The sequence below is a fragment of the Achroia grisella genome, unplaced genomic scaffold (assembly GCF_030625045.1).
Source record: "Achroia grisella isolate CSIRO2021 unplaced genomic scaffold, CSIRO_AGI_Agris_v1 utg900, whole genome shotgun sequence".
Classification (NCBI taxonomy): domain Eukaryota; kingdom Metazoa; phylum Arthropoda; class Insecta; order Lepidoptera; family Pyralidae; genus Achroia; species Achroia grisella.
The window spans coordinates 1,274,898-1,292,213 of record NW_026713059.1 but is presented as its reverse complement, the minus strand read 5'-3'; the positions used below and the strand labels follow the sequence as shown (position 1 = coordinate 1,292,213).

Sequence of the window (17,316 nt, the reverse complement as noted above, 5' to 3'; positions counted from 1 at the left end):
TGCTATCAATAAATAGAAAAAAAGAGTGAATATTATTTTTATTATTATTAAATTATTCTTATTAGTCCATAATTGTGTCAAAAATACAGATTACTTGACATTATACGCTATATTAAAACATAATTGAAAAATAATGATTATTTTACATAAGAATCAACAGAGTAAAATAATTGTAGTAGAGGAATATTTGTTAATTAATAATAAATATGAAAATTAAACTAGTTACCATCGAAATATAAGACTGTAAAACTAACCCGCTAACCAGGTACCCGTGTTACATAAGGAAGTAGGTACTTTATATATCATACGCACAGTAAAAACTGTATTGATTGCTAACTCGGATCACGAGCACGAGCAAACGTGTCGCCTGTATGGGATTGAATCCCCTTATAATTTGACGAGCATCATTAAGAAGCCGGAAACTCTTGCTTCTTATGATGCCCTGGCTAAAAGTATTATTTATAAGTTAAAACAGATTAACAATACATAAATATACACTACATACATGCGAAAACTTTTTATGATTAAATTTTATATTTAAATATAAAATCTATTATATACTTTAATATATATTTTATGTATAACATATGTGTAATTATGAAAATATGTATAATATAATATATATATACCCTACAGTGAAAACTTCTATTAAAAACTTCCCCTGTATCAAATCGCAGCAGGAGCCTAGAACTAAAATAAATCTAAATATATAAGTTTAAAAAAAAACTGTGAAACAAATAAAAGGGGGAAAAAAATGTCAAATACAGTATTTGTGGAAAAGAGAAGGAAGTATTATGTCCTCTCTAGCGCACACTGCAGTCGTCATAGTGTTATTACACTGTCAAAGGTAAGTGAGAACAGTGGTGTATGGTGAGAACCGATAATGAGGAAGACAAACAGTTAAAATTTGATAGTCGAAAATCCATAAAAATATAGGGAAAGTGAGTGACATTAAATCCATATATGTATCTAATACAACAGAGAGCACAATATTGTTCTTGCATTACCATATTATTGGGGCTCTTCAGCTGTGTGCGACCTTCGGGTATATTTACCTTCAGAATATATTTCCACCTACGTATACATTTATGTTTACCGGAGCTGATGTAAATTGGTTTATGTTGACGTTTACTTTGCATCCATTAATACTTTCTCAGCAATAAGCTGAAATCAAAGCGATTCCTTTTTTTTAGTGAAATTGATGTATTCAATTATTTTTCATGACTTTCTAATTTATTACCATAACTTATAAGTTATTTCATAAATTTATCTAGTACTAGTTTTAAGATAATGTCATTACATGTTTTATAATATAATAATAATTAAATATAAATTATAATAAATAATAATTAATAATTCTAATTCGCTTTGTCACCATCTATAAAGAACGTGACCTGGACCCCTTCCGATCGATCCCACGTTCATTTGAAACAGGGATCTAAGATACGACGGCTTGAGCCGAGTTCGAACCCCTAGCGGTGCCCTCAGACTAAAGTAGTATCTGTCAGGCGGGAGTTGGCCTTCAGCCGCTCCATAAGTCCTTCCGCTGGTTTGGAGTACCATGCTTTCGTCCCTATCGTCCGGTGAAGCTGTAAAGGCCAGCTGCAGCCAATAGCATTAGAGAAACCTGAAATTAAAAAGAGACCTGGATCTTTGAACACAACAACGGACGTTACTTAAATAATATTATAATGGAAAATATCTCATTTATATATGTATATAATATTTAAAGAAATCTATGTACGTAGCAATTAATCCTTATTTCTCATGGTTATGCTGTAACATGAGAATAACTTCATTTTTCATTGAAAATTGTTATGAGACTTAACAACTAAGTACTAAACTTGAGGCGTTCTCTTGATACGTTTGTCAACGTCTGTCGGGTCAGCCATTTATAAATATTGAATATTGACAGATAAATTCAGACGCTGCGACACGTCGCGTCGGTAGTAAGCGCTCTCAAAAAGCCTTGATCTCGATATCCTTGTCATTTTCAACGGTCGATCAATAAATATGCTATTATTTTTCTGAAGTACATTTAAAAAATCATTGTAAATTATTAAATTGACATGTAATCTCAGAGATATGAAACCATTAAGATGTCAAGATTAAAGACAAACATCAGATACGGCTGATGGCGACCATTTTGTAGAACAAAGTGTCTCATAAACTAAACGGGTTCTTGGTAAATGTAAAAAATAAAAAAATCCTTGTAGTAACCCGTCGCGTGCCATCATTGCGTTAAATTAAAATATTTTATGCTGCCGACTTGTTATCGTAGATGGAGACAAATCTGATATATTTTATAGACCGCGCGCGTATAAACGGAGTAACTAGTTTTATTTTATGGATGATAATGGAATGATGCACCCGCCCGCGCTAACGGTTTACGCTGGCGAGGCACCAGTGGAGGATGATAAGATGAGCATGAAGTCAGGTCAGTTAGCCCATCGTGACAAATTCACCATGAATTTATAATGATGATTTCCAGGGGGAACCGCGTGGAGGTCAACCTGACATGGTGCATTCCTAGCAATGGGGTCAACAGTCCACATTACAAACAATTCCGTTCCCCCTCGGAGTAACTAGTTGCCCATGCTCACTATTATTTTCTAAGACTTAATAAAAAAAGATAATATTGGGGAGAGTGCTCCAGCTCACTATCATCCATGAGTGGTAAAATGTTATTATGTTTTACTTAGTCTGATTTTTACGTATACAGCATAATGGTTAGACTGTAGTGAGGAAACTTGAAATTTTGAATCTAAGTTCTTTTTATAATGTGGTAAGAATGGTATTCCAGAAATTTCCACCCGAATGTAAAGTTGCGATGAACATCTAGTTTTAATGTAGGTCAAGAAAATAACCAGGTATAAAAAAACCAGGTAGACATACTCATTGTATAGCACAGACTATAAACCAGCTGAAAACAGAATACAAAGAAAATCGCCTTATTAGAAATATGTGATGTCAATTTATTAAATAAGAGGGGTTTTCTAATAAGTCAGTACAAAATCTAAGTATCATTGTAATTTAATTCATATAAACTTTACTAACTTAAGATCTAAAATTTCTGCTGTTTAATAAGTTAGGAAACATTTGAAATAACTATTGGTATTGAAAAAGGCATACCATACCTTGTAAGGAGCCGAAAGGCGTGCTACAGAAGATAAACATCTGTACAGCTGTGTTAAAGCTTGCCAAAGACTACGATCCTAAATAATATTATACTTTAGACATTGAATTAGACGACTACCTGCTTGTTACCTTTCCACGTAAAACTATCTTGCATTTCCTGTATTAACCGATGTTACTGAAATAGAAATAATCTTACTTCAAATAAACTTAATATAAGCACTTTTGAACAGTTATATTTTTTATTCTACTACTTATTTGGAACGCAAACTCAGACACAAGAAGAACATGCGAGAAACTTGAAAAACTCTTTTAAATAAATGTTATTCAGAATTATATTTATAATGTTATGATTACTGAATTTTGTATGAATACAAACGGCCAAATAACAAAGATGATATAAATAAATGAGTAGGTACTATTAAAATAAGATTTTATCTGTATCAAAAATATTATATATACATTAATATTTTTATTATAAAACTAGGATCCCAACCGCATCCATTCTCGATAATCTCAAAAACGACTGAACTTATTTTCATATGGTTTCTATGCATCAATGGAGTGACTTATGGCAAAGGTTTAGGTGTACAATTTGTTGAGATTTTGTGTAAATTTATTGAAATACCCAATACATTTTATAGAATTAGGTGTTCTTTTACGGATATCTATTTCACTTTACGATATACAAATATCCAGGCCTACCCTAGGCGGTAGTGTAATATAATTTAACATATATAGGTATTTTAGATTAACATAGGATTTTATGAAATTCCAGTGGACAACACTGTTGGATATAGTATAAACTAATTATAAGAAGGTTAGAGTAAATTCAGATATCAAAATAGAAATTAATGCTTAGTAATTTTTTTGCCTCTTCGACATAGTACTTGAGTAAGACTAAGAAATGATCCATAAAATTAAATCCGGTCGTTGTAATGAAGTCACCTAAATGTAAATGTGGCTTATAAAAGCAGATTATATCGTAGCTTGTAAAAATGGATAAGAAAAAAAAAATGCGCGCCTATAAAAAAATCTAATAAATCTGTGAAATTGTTCGGAAGGCCGTTATATCGTGGCAGTAAAGGAAAAGTTTATGAAACTGTTGAATATCGCTTTGCCTCAAAATATCTTGCTTGAAAATGATCCTTATTTATTCAGAAGTTGTAACAATATGAAAATTATGCTAATAGATATTAGATATTTTTATGTGCCAAGCAATACACGTTGACTCTGGCAACCAACCTGACTGTCGATGATCTGATGGTAAGTTACGTCGTAATAGCATGAATTGTTTGACATGATGCCTACGGCTACCTTTTACCATCGCATCGCTCGCCATCGAATTCATCCCCACACGCTGGAATATAAGTGATCTCGGACAGTGCGGTTTCAGAGGAGCTTCCTCCTGCGTACACTTAGATTGTGGAATGATCGTCCTGTCCCAGGTTTTCTCGAGGGAGTACAGCATGGGGATTTTCAAGAAGGGTATATTAAGGTTTCTTAAGGGTCGGCAACACGTATGTGACACCCCTGGTGTTTCAGGCGTCCATAGGTTACGGTAACCGTTTACCATCGGATGGGCCATATGCTTGATTGCCACCTAAGTCGTATAAAAAAAATAGCGTATGCCTTAGCGGATGCCTATGTCATAACATCTACCTGCATGCCAAATTTCAGCCCGATCCGTCCAGTGGTTTGGGCTGTGCGTTGATAGATCACTATGTCAGTCACCTTTGAGCTATACATATATATCTAGATTTAGAAATGGGGAAAATGTACGTCAGTCCTCTTACTGTTCATAAACGTAAATGTGTTTGCCAATTTGAATTAAGAACACAAATTTTATAAAAAAAATTATAAGAAATGGGAAAAATGTACCTTCAAATCAAAATCATACCTAACGTAATAGCAGACAAGGTACAATTCTAGTTGTAACAATTTAGATAAATTGAAACATATTAACTATATTTGCCTCGTTACACGTTATTCGTGTATTGATATGAATAATACAATCGCGTCAGTCTGTCAATCAATTACTGTCTAGTTAAGCAACAAACGAAATTTAGTAGGAAACGTATTATAAATTTATTAGAGGGGAACTTTGCATAAAATCAATACATGTACTATTCTCCCTTGTATTTTATCTAATTCTACTAATAAGCAGCTTGGAAACAAGCTGCTTATACAGTACTATTACAGTGTATTGGAGCGTAAAATTATAGTAAATATTTAACATAGTTATGCTTAATATAGAATAGAAAAATGTCATATTCCCCACATCGTTGATCTAGTGTGGTAGAGTAGCATCATATCAGCAAATATGATTTAATATGTTCTTCACAGTTGCACGTTACATATAACAGTTACTTAGCAATATGAACACTAATTTTAAATGTGATGAATTACACTTTATATTCTTAAATCAAGGTGCTTAATACATTTCGGCTTTGTTCTTCTTAATTTTGTGTTTCCTCTCTGTTTAACAAAATCAGCTGTCTCTTTCTTTCTCTCTTTTTATAACATTAGTATAGATTTATTGTTATGTTATATTGTGTATATGTATTATAAATAATGTAGCCATTCTAAGGATATTGTGTATCCCATAGAGTTGGTATATATATAGAAGAAAATGTTATGTAGAATAAAACAATAGGATTTTCACATCACTCTTCTCAATTCTAAGTCTGAACTGAGGAAATAAAAAAGTTATAAATTTATTGGCATCTCAGAACTATCTTATATCACTTATGTGGGCATAGATAAATAAATCTATTTTAGATTAAAAAAAAAGACTACAACTCTGGTTGTGTTATACAAATTACCTTTACACGGCACACTCCAGTCTTTTGCTCCAACACGACACAAATCTGAAAAGAGAAAAAAATATTATCTATAGATATCAATAAAATTGGAGTGTCTGTTTGTAATATTGAAATAACCGTTTTTTACTACATGCATATGAATATAAATATGGTACATACACCAATATTTCTGTTTGTTCCGGCTAATCTCTAAAATGGACCGAGTATGACGGGACTTTTTTGGCAGGTAGCTAATGTAATAAGGAGTAACTTAGGCTACTTTTATTTTAGAATAGTTCTGTATTTTAGAAAAATAAAGTTAAATTCCACGCGGATGAAGTTGCAGGAACAGCTAGTTTAAAATAAGTCTACTTTTATTCTTTATTCTTTATTGTACACACACACACATAATAGAAAAAATTATACAGAATAAATGTAATGTACAAGGGCGAGCTTATCTCTAAAAAGAGATTTCTTCCAGCAAACCTAGAAAATGTTATAGGATCGTGTATTAAATAGAAAGTCATACATACGTGTACGAAAAGAGGAGATATTAAAATATTGTTTTAATGATATTAACTATAAGTATAAATAGACATACATAAATATATATATATATATATAGACATACTTAAATGGTACATAAATAAATTATAAGACATAAGTTAAAATGTAAATTATAATATATACCTAAATATATAAATATAAAAATACGTCAGCATTGTGAATGATAATACGCTTTTAATCGGCATTTGAATATTTCAATACTAGAACTGGCACGTATTTCGTGAGGTAAAGAGTTCCACAATCGAATAGCCGTCACCACAAAAGAGCTGGAATATGCCTGCCCAGAGTGTACTGGAGTCCGCAAGAGTAATTTATTCTGAGATCGAGTGTTCATTTCTGTCGGATAGAGAAAATTAAAACGTTCGCGGAGATAGGAAGGTGCAGAAGGATTATGCAGGATGTTGTACAGAAGACTGAGAGTGTGAACATTCAGTCGAAAATGAAAGGGCAACCATTTTAACTGATTACGGTATTGAGTTATATGGTCAAACTTACGCAAACCAAACACAAACCGAATGCACATGTTTTGGAGACGTTCCATTTTGTTGAGCAGTTCACCAGTGGCATCAAGAAAACAAACATCTGCATAATCTAGGAGAGGTAAAAGGAGTGTATGAGATAATTCGACCTTCGTTTTAAATGGAAGAAATCTCTGAAGACGCCGTAAGGAGTGAATGGTCCCATATATTTTCTTACTCACATGTTTAATGTGAGAAAACCAGGAGAGGTCACTATCAATGTAAAGACCCAAATCCTTTACTGTTTTAACGTAAGAAATTATATCCCCATTGTATATTATTGAAGGAATGTGCATTGAATCTAATAAATTAAGCATATATCTGCTGCCAATTATAATCGATTGTGATTTTTTGGTATTAACAAGCAGACCATATGCCTTAGCAAAGCCACAAATACACTCGAGTTCCGTATTGATCAAGGAGATAGCATTATCAACAGATGGTAGGTCAAAACTGCGGTACAGTTGTAGATCATCAGCATAGAGATGGAAGTTGCAAGAGATCACTTTCGTCAGTGAATTGATGAAGACAGAGAAAAGTAAGGGAGAGAGAACACCACCTTGAGGGACGCCGGCAGTCAGTTCGCACCAATCTGAAGTATTCCCATCCAGGTACACGCACTGCCTGCGGCCCTCAAGTATGAATCAAACCATTCTAAAACCAGTGGAGATACGTTAAAAGAGTCAAGGATGCCAAGGAAAATATCGAAGTCAATAGAGTTGAAGGCGTTACTGAAGTCTAATAAAGTGAGGATTGTGAGCTGTTTATTATCTTTAGCAAGGTGAATGTCATCTAGTACTTTAATTAAAGCCGAAACTGTGCTATGGGCAGGACGAAACCCAGATTGAAAAGGAGATAGTAGGTTATTACTATATAGATAAAGGGATAATTGTTCATGAACAATATTTTCTAAAATTTTGGATAATACAGGTAGAATAGAAATGGGACGAAATTCGTTAAAAGAGCTAGGATTATTGGTTTTAGGAAGAGGAATCACGCGAGCATTTTTCCAGGCAGCCGGAAAAGAACAAGTGACCAAAGAATGATTGATTATGTGAGTAATTATGGGCACAAGTTCGTCAATTATTAGTCGAATCATTTGTATACAAATATTGTCATCACCGACTGCCTTGGAGGAAATGGTAAGGATACTCTTTTTAACGTCACACTGGCTAATGATTTTGAAGGAAAAAGGCTCGCAATTGGGTTTAGACTGGCGGCGAAGACTATCAAGTGTTAACGCTTTGATACTGTCAGCAACGGTGACAGGAGGCGAGGAGAAATGCTTATTAAGCGCATTATAGTCCAAATTAGAGGGACAAGTTGAAGAAGAAGATTTGCCAATACCCAATGATTTAAGAAGTCTCCAAATCTGAGCTGAATTATAGCTATGAATGGATTCATGAATATGGCGTCTCTTTGCATCTCTACACATCCGATTACACCGATTCCGCAGCTTTTTATAGTATAATAAATTATCTTCAGACGGAAAACGCTTATATTTCCGTTTAGCCTTATCCCGCCTCACCATCATATTTCTTATATTTTGGGATAACCATGGAGCAGGTAAATGCTTGACTTTAACTTTTCTGATAGGAGCATGCTTGTTGTATATTTGAAGTATGATTGAGTTAAAGTTTGCAATCATATCCTCCACTGAGTTACAATTTAATACGCAGGACCACTCAATGCCCGCAACGTCCTTCTTTAGCATTTCCAAATCAATTCCCTTAAAATTACGAAGGTCAAGAAGTTTAGGTTTGATTTTGGGAGACTGTAATCTGTACGATAAAAATATAAGGTCATGGTAAGAGAAAGGAGCCGTAAGCTGGCCGAAATTACAGACTTTATCAGAGTTTGAGACTATAATTAGGTCTAACAGAGTTGGTGTGCTGTTAGGGGGATAGTGAGTGGGTTTGAGAGGAAGTAAGTTAAGGTTTAATGAGGAAACAATAGAGGAAAGTTTATGAGCACGTGAATCGTTCTTGAGAAGACAGGTATTGAAATCACCAAGAATTAAACTGTGTTCATAAACAGGACAAAAGGACTCAAGGATGGATTCAAACTGCTGAAAATAGTCCACCCGAACAGAGGGTGAGTAGAACACACCTATTAAGAGCTTAATAGTATTCACAACTACCTCAATAAATAAATACTCCGCGGAGTCAATAACCGTGGCATCGGATTTTACTATTATGTTACTTGGTATGTTGTGACGCAAATAAATGGCTACCCCTCCACCTCCCCTGCCCATTCTGTCATTTCGAAGAAGGCGGTAACCAGGTAGACAGCACATTGTTGAAGGTAGTGACGGTTTCAGCCAAGATTCTGATACGAGAATAATGTCTATACACTGGTTATCAAAACTGTCTAACAAATCGTTATAATGAGCCATTATACTTTGTGCATTGATATGTGCTACTTTTAGAAATTTGTTGTGACGGCTAAAAGACAGGGAGAGTTGATCTCGAAGCTTTGGTGACTCTGTGTCGCTATTTGCACTAAAATATTCATCCGAGGATGTATTATAAAACGAATAATCACTACAAATATGTGACGTATCCATATATAAAAATAATAATATAAATAAAGTATAATAAATGAATAAAAAAAAAAATTATAACGTTTAAAAAGAAGACTACAGTTTAGTATGGGCCAACTCCATACCCTATAACACCTCAAGCCAGCCGGGAACCCGGGAAACACATACCTAATATTACTACATTGCAATATATAATAAAATATACTACGAGTTACATACACTTTTCTTATTAAAATGCGAAATACAAAGAGACACTATCAGAATGATAACTTACAGTTTGTTGTTATACAGTGAAACAAGATAAAAAAAGGAACATGTTAATAATGTACTTGAATGATATTTTTCATTACAGGCAACATTACAAAATTATTAAATAAATACTACATAAAAGAATTAACATAGTGATTACCTACTCAGACGTGACAATAATGACAGCTGACAGTTTAGACAGCTGTCAACAGCATAGGTGACAGAATAACTCTAATCTATTCCAATCAGGTAAATGACAAGCACAATTTAAAACATTTCATACAAAGTTTTAGTATATATAAATTTAAGGATTGGCAAATAGTTCTATAATAAATCAGTATACTACCTACATAATAATATAAGTAAAAATAAGACAACAAAAAAAAAAAAAAAAAATGGCCGCACGTATTCATACCGGCCGAAAATAAGAAATAAATTACTAATAACTATAACTTAAATTTAACCTATAAAATTAAAGGAGCAAATAAGGTCACAGCAATTCTTATTTGTTGCTCGGTCCCTGGCGCCTAGTGGTCATCGTTGCTGCTTTTTTGGTGGTTTTATCGGTACCTGCTGCAGGTTTACTTTGCGTCGAGTCTTTAACTGGGAACTTGGTGGTTAATGGATGCAACTCTGACTTCAGTTCAATCTTACGCCGCGACTGATCCGGTAGCAATATAACCACTTTTCCTTCAGATGTCCAACATTTATTAATGCCAAAATGCTTTCTAGCCTCAACAAATAGATCATGTCTAGATTTAATAAGAAATTCGGATATTGATGTGCTGGTGCCCTTCAATGCAATTTTTTTACTCCACACTTCATTACGTGCAGAATAATTATGAAAACGAACCAGTATTGGCCGAGCCTTTGCTTGTTTACTACCAAGACGATGGCTGACGGATATGTCTGCAGAACATTGATTCGTTACCTTTAACTGCTCATTTAGTATTTTAGCAATACTTTCTTTTAAATTCTCATTTGGAGACTCGGGAACACCATGTAACAATAGAACCTTCCTCCTGGAAGCTGTTTCGTGCCGATCTAAACCCAAGGAAAGGAGTTCAATCTGTGATTTTAGTAAGCTGACAGATTTCCAGATAAACGTCTTGAAGTCATGGTACTCACGGTTCAAAGCAGTGATATCCTGTTGTCTGGAAGGGGAGCTAGACATCTGATGCAGGCTTTTCTCCATATCTCCCATCCGCGATTGGAAAAGCTGGACAATATCTTCCATATTGGTGCTTAATTTTGAGTAGAGGTCCATTTCAATATATAACTTGATTATGTGTTTGATGTGCAATATAGTGAAAGTGAGAATAGGCTCAGAGTAGGGATGGAGTCTGGCTAACTTTTAACAGTAATTAATACATATAATAGTGAATAAATTATAAATTTTAAATAAATAATTTGGAGGAGCAAAATTTTTGTGTGCTATATGTATGACTACCCACAATAAATGTCTACTTTTATAAGTAAGTTAAATAAGTCTACTTTTATATAGAGTTACATAATAAATATTTAAATCAAAAGTGTAATAGCATAGTAACTCTATTTTCGTAACTGAAACTAAAAATGAATCTGTATTTTTGTACACATGTACGACTACAAGCTCATTTGAAAAGTATAAGCACTGTGTTTTCACTTAGATTTTCGCTCGAAAGCATTCCAAACTGATGGTAGATTTTACATATCATAAGAATCTGTAATAGATCTACATGTATAAATACATATTTTGATTTGATTTGATTTGATTTGATAAATTATAGAAGTATTATATCAAATTTAACTTAGCTCCAAAGCACTCCGAACGAACGGTAAATTTGGCATAAGTTCTGTAATAGACCTACATAAATAATTATATTTTGATTTGATTTGATACAAATAAAAGTATTACATCGATTTTAAAAATACTTTCATGTTGTGCACACGTAGAATGAACCCTCTGGCTCTGCAACGGTTCACCCCCATGGGACTAATAAGGTTTCAATTCAACAGCTCTTTTTATTGCCCGTTATAACCATGCCTCTCATGTGGGGAGATTCAACCGTTCAACATTATGACTTTTACAGTCGAACAGTTATTATCAGTAGTGGTCACCCGACGGTCTAAATTCGACCATAATTAAAAAATATAGTTTCTATTGTGAAAGATTCTATGTGTGTGTTTGTCAAATACTGTGTATGTATTGTACAAGGTGTGTATTGTTTTTTATTGGTTAAATGTATTCCTTATGCATGTCTTTAAAAAAATATTAGCCTTCTGCACTTCTTTTCTATATAAACTATGAGTTTGCTTAATTTTTAGATTTGACATATCATAAGAGTCTATAATAGACCTACTGAATAAATATATTTGGATTTTTTTTAATTTTTTATCACTTCATTCATTCATTCATAATTTAAGAGCTGTGCTCTTGTCAGTGGAGCTCCAGCCACCTTCCACGATCTTCTATTAGTCCCTTTAGCTGTTGATACGACACCACTCCAACTTTTTCTTTAACTTGCTTGATATAGCTGTGTCTCGGTCTTCCCCTTCCTCTCTTTCCATCTATTTTTCCTTCGATAATATTATTAATTAATTCGTCGTGTCGTATCAAGTGCTTTTTTACCAACATTTTTTCCCGCCTATTCTCAACAGTACTTAAGATCTGTCTCTTCTCTTTAATCCTCTCAAGCACTTCTTCATTCCTTATTTTATCTTTCCAGCTAATTCTTTCCATTCTTCTCCAACACCACATTTCAAAGGCTTCCAGTTTGTCTCTTTCCTTTTGTGTCAATGTCCACGTCTCACAGGCATACTAGGCTATTGTCCAGATGTAGGTCTTGATAAGGTGTTTCCGAGAGGACTTTGATATATTAGCTCTCAAAAGATGTTTTTTATCATTAAATGCTCTTTTCGCTATAGTTATTCTGATATTAATGTCCTTAATACATCTGGAGTCACTGGTAATCAAACTACCTAAATATTTAAATGTGTCTACATTCTCAAATTGTATTTTTTTTATTCTTGTAGTATTTCTGTTATGGGGTTTATGTTTTGCTACTGTCATTATTTTAGTTTTCTTGGTATTAATATTTAGTCCATATGTTTTAAGAATTTTATTCATTATGTCCAAAAGTGTATGAAGCTGTGTGTAGTCTTCAGCTAGGGCAGCTATGTCGTCAGCAAATCTTATAAAATGTATCCTTTGTCCGTTTATTTGAATACCTCCCTGGTGTGATTCTATTATTTCTTTTACTGCAGCTTCTATAAAGATATTGAAAATAAGAGGTGAAAGTGGACATCCCTGTCGTACTCCCTGTTTAATTTTAGCTCTTTCCGTTACATTTCCTATCTCTATTGTAGTTTCTTGGTTTTTATAAAGTTGGTAAATTATTCTCCTATCTCTGTAATCTGTACCTACGTCTTTTAAAATTTGCATCATTTTTCTCCAATTTACTTTATCAAAGGCTTTCTCTATCACTTCATATTTTTCTAATATTTTTTTATAATTGCAACTAAACACCCATTTGATACTGAGTGGCTTATATAAATATATATATATGAGCAACACCATGGACATTCCCTCAATATGTGATTCCATTCAAAAGATCTAAGATGCGTGACGCGTGACGAATTGTCCAGGGATATTATTATTAAACATATTTATGTCTGTGACATACTTGTAATACATTTTATACCTAAAGATAGACCAACCCGAGTATTAATACTGCCCTACTAACAAATACATACAGCGTATATAATTCCAAGTTTCTAAGTAGGTAACACAGCGCCTACAGCAATGCAGTAATCCTGCAATTCACTTGGGTCTCTCTAGTTTCAACGATAGTCAGGGACGCAAATTGTACGAGTATCCTTGTACAAGTAATAATAATAAACTCTTTACAGTGCACAGAGAAGAAATGCAACTAAAAACAGTGAGTAAGAAATTTAAAACCTAAAGCGGTCTTATCACCATAAGTAATCTCTAACGTACAATTTGGACACGTACATTTTTGGTCCTCGATACCAGGGCATTTTCATTAATTTACAAATTGTACAGATTACCTACGTAAACCCGTCAAAATGCTTTTATTTATACTATCACGATGGCAAATAAGCACACCGTCTAATTGTCACCGAAAGCTTAAACAATACTATGAGTTTTTTTAATAAATTACAAAGAAATAAATATATTAGATGTTGGTGCCATACAAATTGTTTTAGCCGATCCTTTGGGCGGTGCGGCTAAGGTAATTTGTTCACTGGTGAGGTAATGGAGTAATTGGTTTTAGGGTACATTGGGACTGACATGTACTTAGATGGTACAAAGGTCCCTAAATTTAAAAAGAAATAAAAAAAAAGTAACAAAGATAACAAGACGAGCATGAGGTCCAGTCAGTTGGACCATCATAGCGAGTTCATCACGAATTTATCACGATATTTGCAGGGGGAACCCGTGGAACTGACATTTCACACAAAATTCTTGCTGAATTTGTCACGATGGGCTGACCTGACGTCATGTTCATCCTATCATCCTCCACTGGTGCCCCGCACAGCGTAAACATTTAGCACAGGCGGGTGTACCATATCATTATAATCTATTAATGATATGCTATCATTAAATCACATTACCAATAACCCCCTTCCCCTCGCTCGCTAATCTCGTACATAGATTAGCGAGCCCATATAGATTTCATCATTTTTTTCACTTCTTATTATTGTTATTGATATTTCAAGGTTGGCAAACCTGATAACATCTGAGTTCATTGTAAGTAGGTATAACATGAATATCACTCGCCCCCCGAGAGTACTTACCCCTCAACATTTATTACCTCTTTTACGCACGTGGCCTCATAGGGTTCGGCCGCACGTTTATGATTACCTTCTCCCTTAGGCTTCGTTTCCGTGGAACCTGTTATTTTATATCCCGTGGGAAATTTACTTCTGACTAACTTATAATTACTTACATTGCTACGATTATAATCCTACCAGCTAACCCACCCCGGCGTCGCAAGGCTATTTCAAACATCTAAACTTTCCACAGATCACTATAAAATCCGCATGAAAATTCATTCAGTTTTCGAGATTATACAAAACATACAGACAGACGCAGTGGGGGTTTTTGTTTTCTAATATGTTTAGATTAATATTATACAAGCGAAAGTTTGTGATAATACATCTATCCATGGAAATTTGTTATAGATTCACAATGTAAATCTACTGAGCAGATTTTAATGAAATTTGTTACACAGATAGACCATATCCCTGATTAAACTATATTTTAATCAGGCATATGATAGTTTTAATCCGAAATCATTAACACAAACAAATTTGTCACCAGTGTTGCCAATGTGAAATTATTGTAACAACTTATAAAAATTTATGACATGTCTATTCACTTATTGTTTAATTTTCTTTTCCTATATAATTATTATTATTGTTAATTAATTCTATAATTATATTTACCTAACATTGTAATAAAAATAACAATACCCCTGAACAATTCACGCAACGTCATCGAGTCCCAAAGTAAGCAGAGCTTGTATTATGGATATTAGACAACTAATATAAATATCTGTTTATAAATATACATACAAAATATTCAGACCGATACAAACAATCATATTCATTAATACAAATGTTTGTACCGTGCAAGGAAACGAACCCGCGACTATCGGAACGAAAGCGGTGTGCTAAACCGCTAGATCAGCGAGGCCGTCATGTTATGTAATCTTTAGAAACAATAAAAGTACTTGAGTATTGCAATTCTATCTGGAATGTAGTATATAGCTTATAAAACCTGATCAATTTACATAAGCGAAACCATTATCTGGACAATGCAATTCGGCCCCCTATAATTTGTTATCGTACTGTATCAGGATACACAATTACAGGGTTCCGAGTTAACGGGGGCTAAAGTAAATTATACACCCGTGTCACAATAAGCCATTCTTTCCGGTTGTTATTAGCCAATCATTAATGGTGTTAGTGTATTTTATTGATTGCGTTGATATTGTTTTGTGGTACAAGCATGAAGCGTAAAGCGATTGTCATTATTATACAAAGACGGTACAACGTTACCGTCAATAAATAACAAATTACTAAAATATTCTACTATTTTACTAATTTGTTAAATATTGGAGAGAATTGCGCGATATGAATCTGAATCAACTATATTCAATAGTCTGTAGAATAAACTACATCCAACAAAGTAATTAATTTATTAAGTAATTATGATGAAACATAGACATTTTTTATCGATAGGTATATATGTCTTATATAAGTTGAAAAGAACATATTTTTACATATACGGTAACAGTTATTTGTATATTCATTCTTCGCAAAACAGAAGCGATTGATGAATAAACAACAAAAATACAATGATAAAATATAGACACATTCTAAAAATTAAAATTATAATTAAATAATAATTTTAATTTTATACTACTTCCAATCCATGTTGAACAATCAATTATGAATCCATGATTTTATTTAAATTTTGTTATAATAAAAATTTATATACATTTAAAACCTAACTTTATAAGTTAAATTTATTGTAAAGTAACGGTAATATAAAAGGTGGTGTAGTTTATGACTTGTACCATACATCTAAAAACGGGATCTAATATTTTAGATGCAAGGCTAGTCAGCTCGTAATAGAGTCCATTATAGTGTCGCGTGGGTTTGTCCGTGTTTATGACATTTTGATGTAACATTAAAAGTGTATTCTAAAGTACAATGAAACAAATGACTGTACTGTAATTTATGTGTTATTGGTTCAAAAATGACTGCAGAAAATTACTGCAAAGAAATATTCTCATAATCTAAGGGAAATCTAAATAAAGTTTGACATGAAGATTTATTATCACAAGGCAGCAGACATGGTCTATATTTTATCTCAAAAAGCAGACAACATCGCGGGTAGTAACAGTAGTACTTAATAAACACTTGTGTCGGAAATGGGATTATCAGTAATAGGGGTTAAGAACCCCATTGCTAGCAATATACTATGTCAGGTCAACTCCACGCGGTTCCCTCTGGAAACCATCGTGGTAAATTCCTGGTGAATTTGCCACGATGTGCTAACTGACCTTACCACATGATCGTCTTATCATCCTCCACTGGTGAACCATACCATTATCATGCTTTAATAAACACTTGTATTTTTGGTATCAATTTTAAGTATTCTCTTGACATTTTAGTGTTCCGAAAGTAAGCCTACTTTTCTAGTAAAATGTCAAGATCCATAACAAGATTACTTACTTAATATTATATTGAGTTACGAGTATATAAAATTAGAATAATGTCTCAGGAGAAATATATTTTTTCAAAGTTTTATTACAATTTTTTGCTATATTAACTAATTTCATTTTAGGGTTATTCCCTAGATGCTATAAAAATTAGAGTAATATATTATATAAAACTGAGGGATTATTTGGTTAGACGCTAATGGCTGAAATAACTATTTGATTACAAGAATGGCTTCGCACGGATGCGTTACTAATCTTTGAATTTC

The 17,316-nt window shown here is 33.4% G+C and overlaps 1 protein-coding gene across 1 annotated transcript in view; it reads right to left on the bottom strand.

Moving 5' to 3' along the window:
* LOC131853163 (SH3 and multiple ankyrin repeat domains protein 3) overlaps nt 1–17,316 on the bottom strand; it is a 219,184-nt gene that overhangs the window by 170,721 nt on the left and 31,147 nt on the right. Inside the window, exon 2 of the mRNA XM_059203987.1 lies at nt 5,961–6,005. The gene's annotated coding sequence lies outside the window, so the exon portion shown is untranslated. The remainder of the gene's footprint in view (nt 1–5,960; nt 6,006–17,316) is intronic.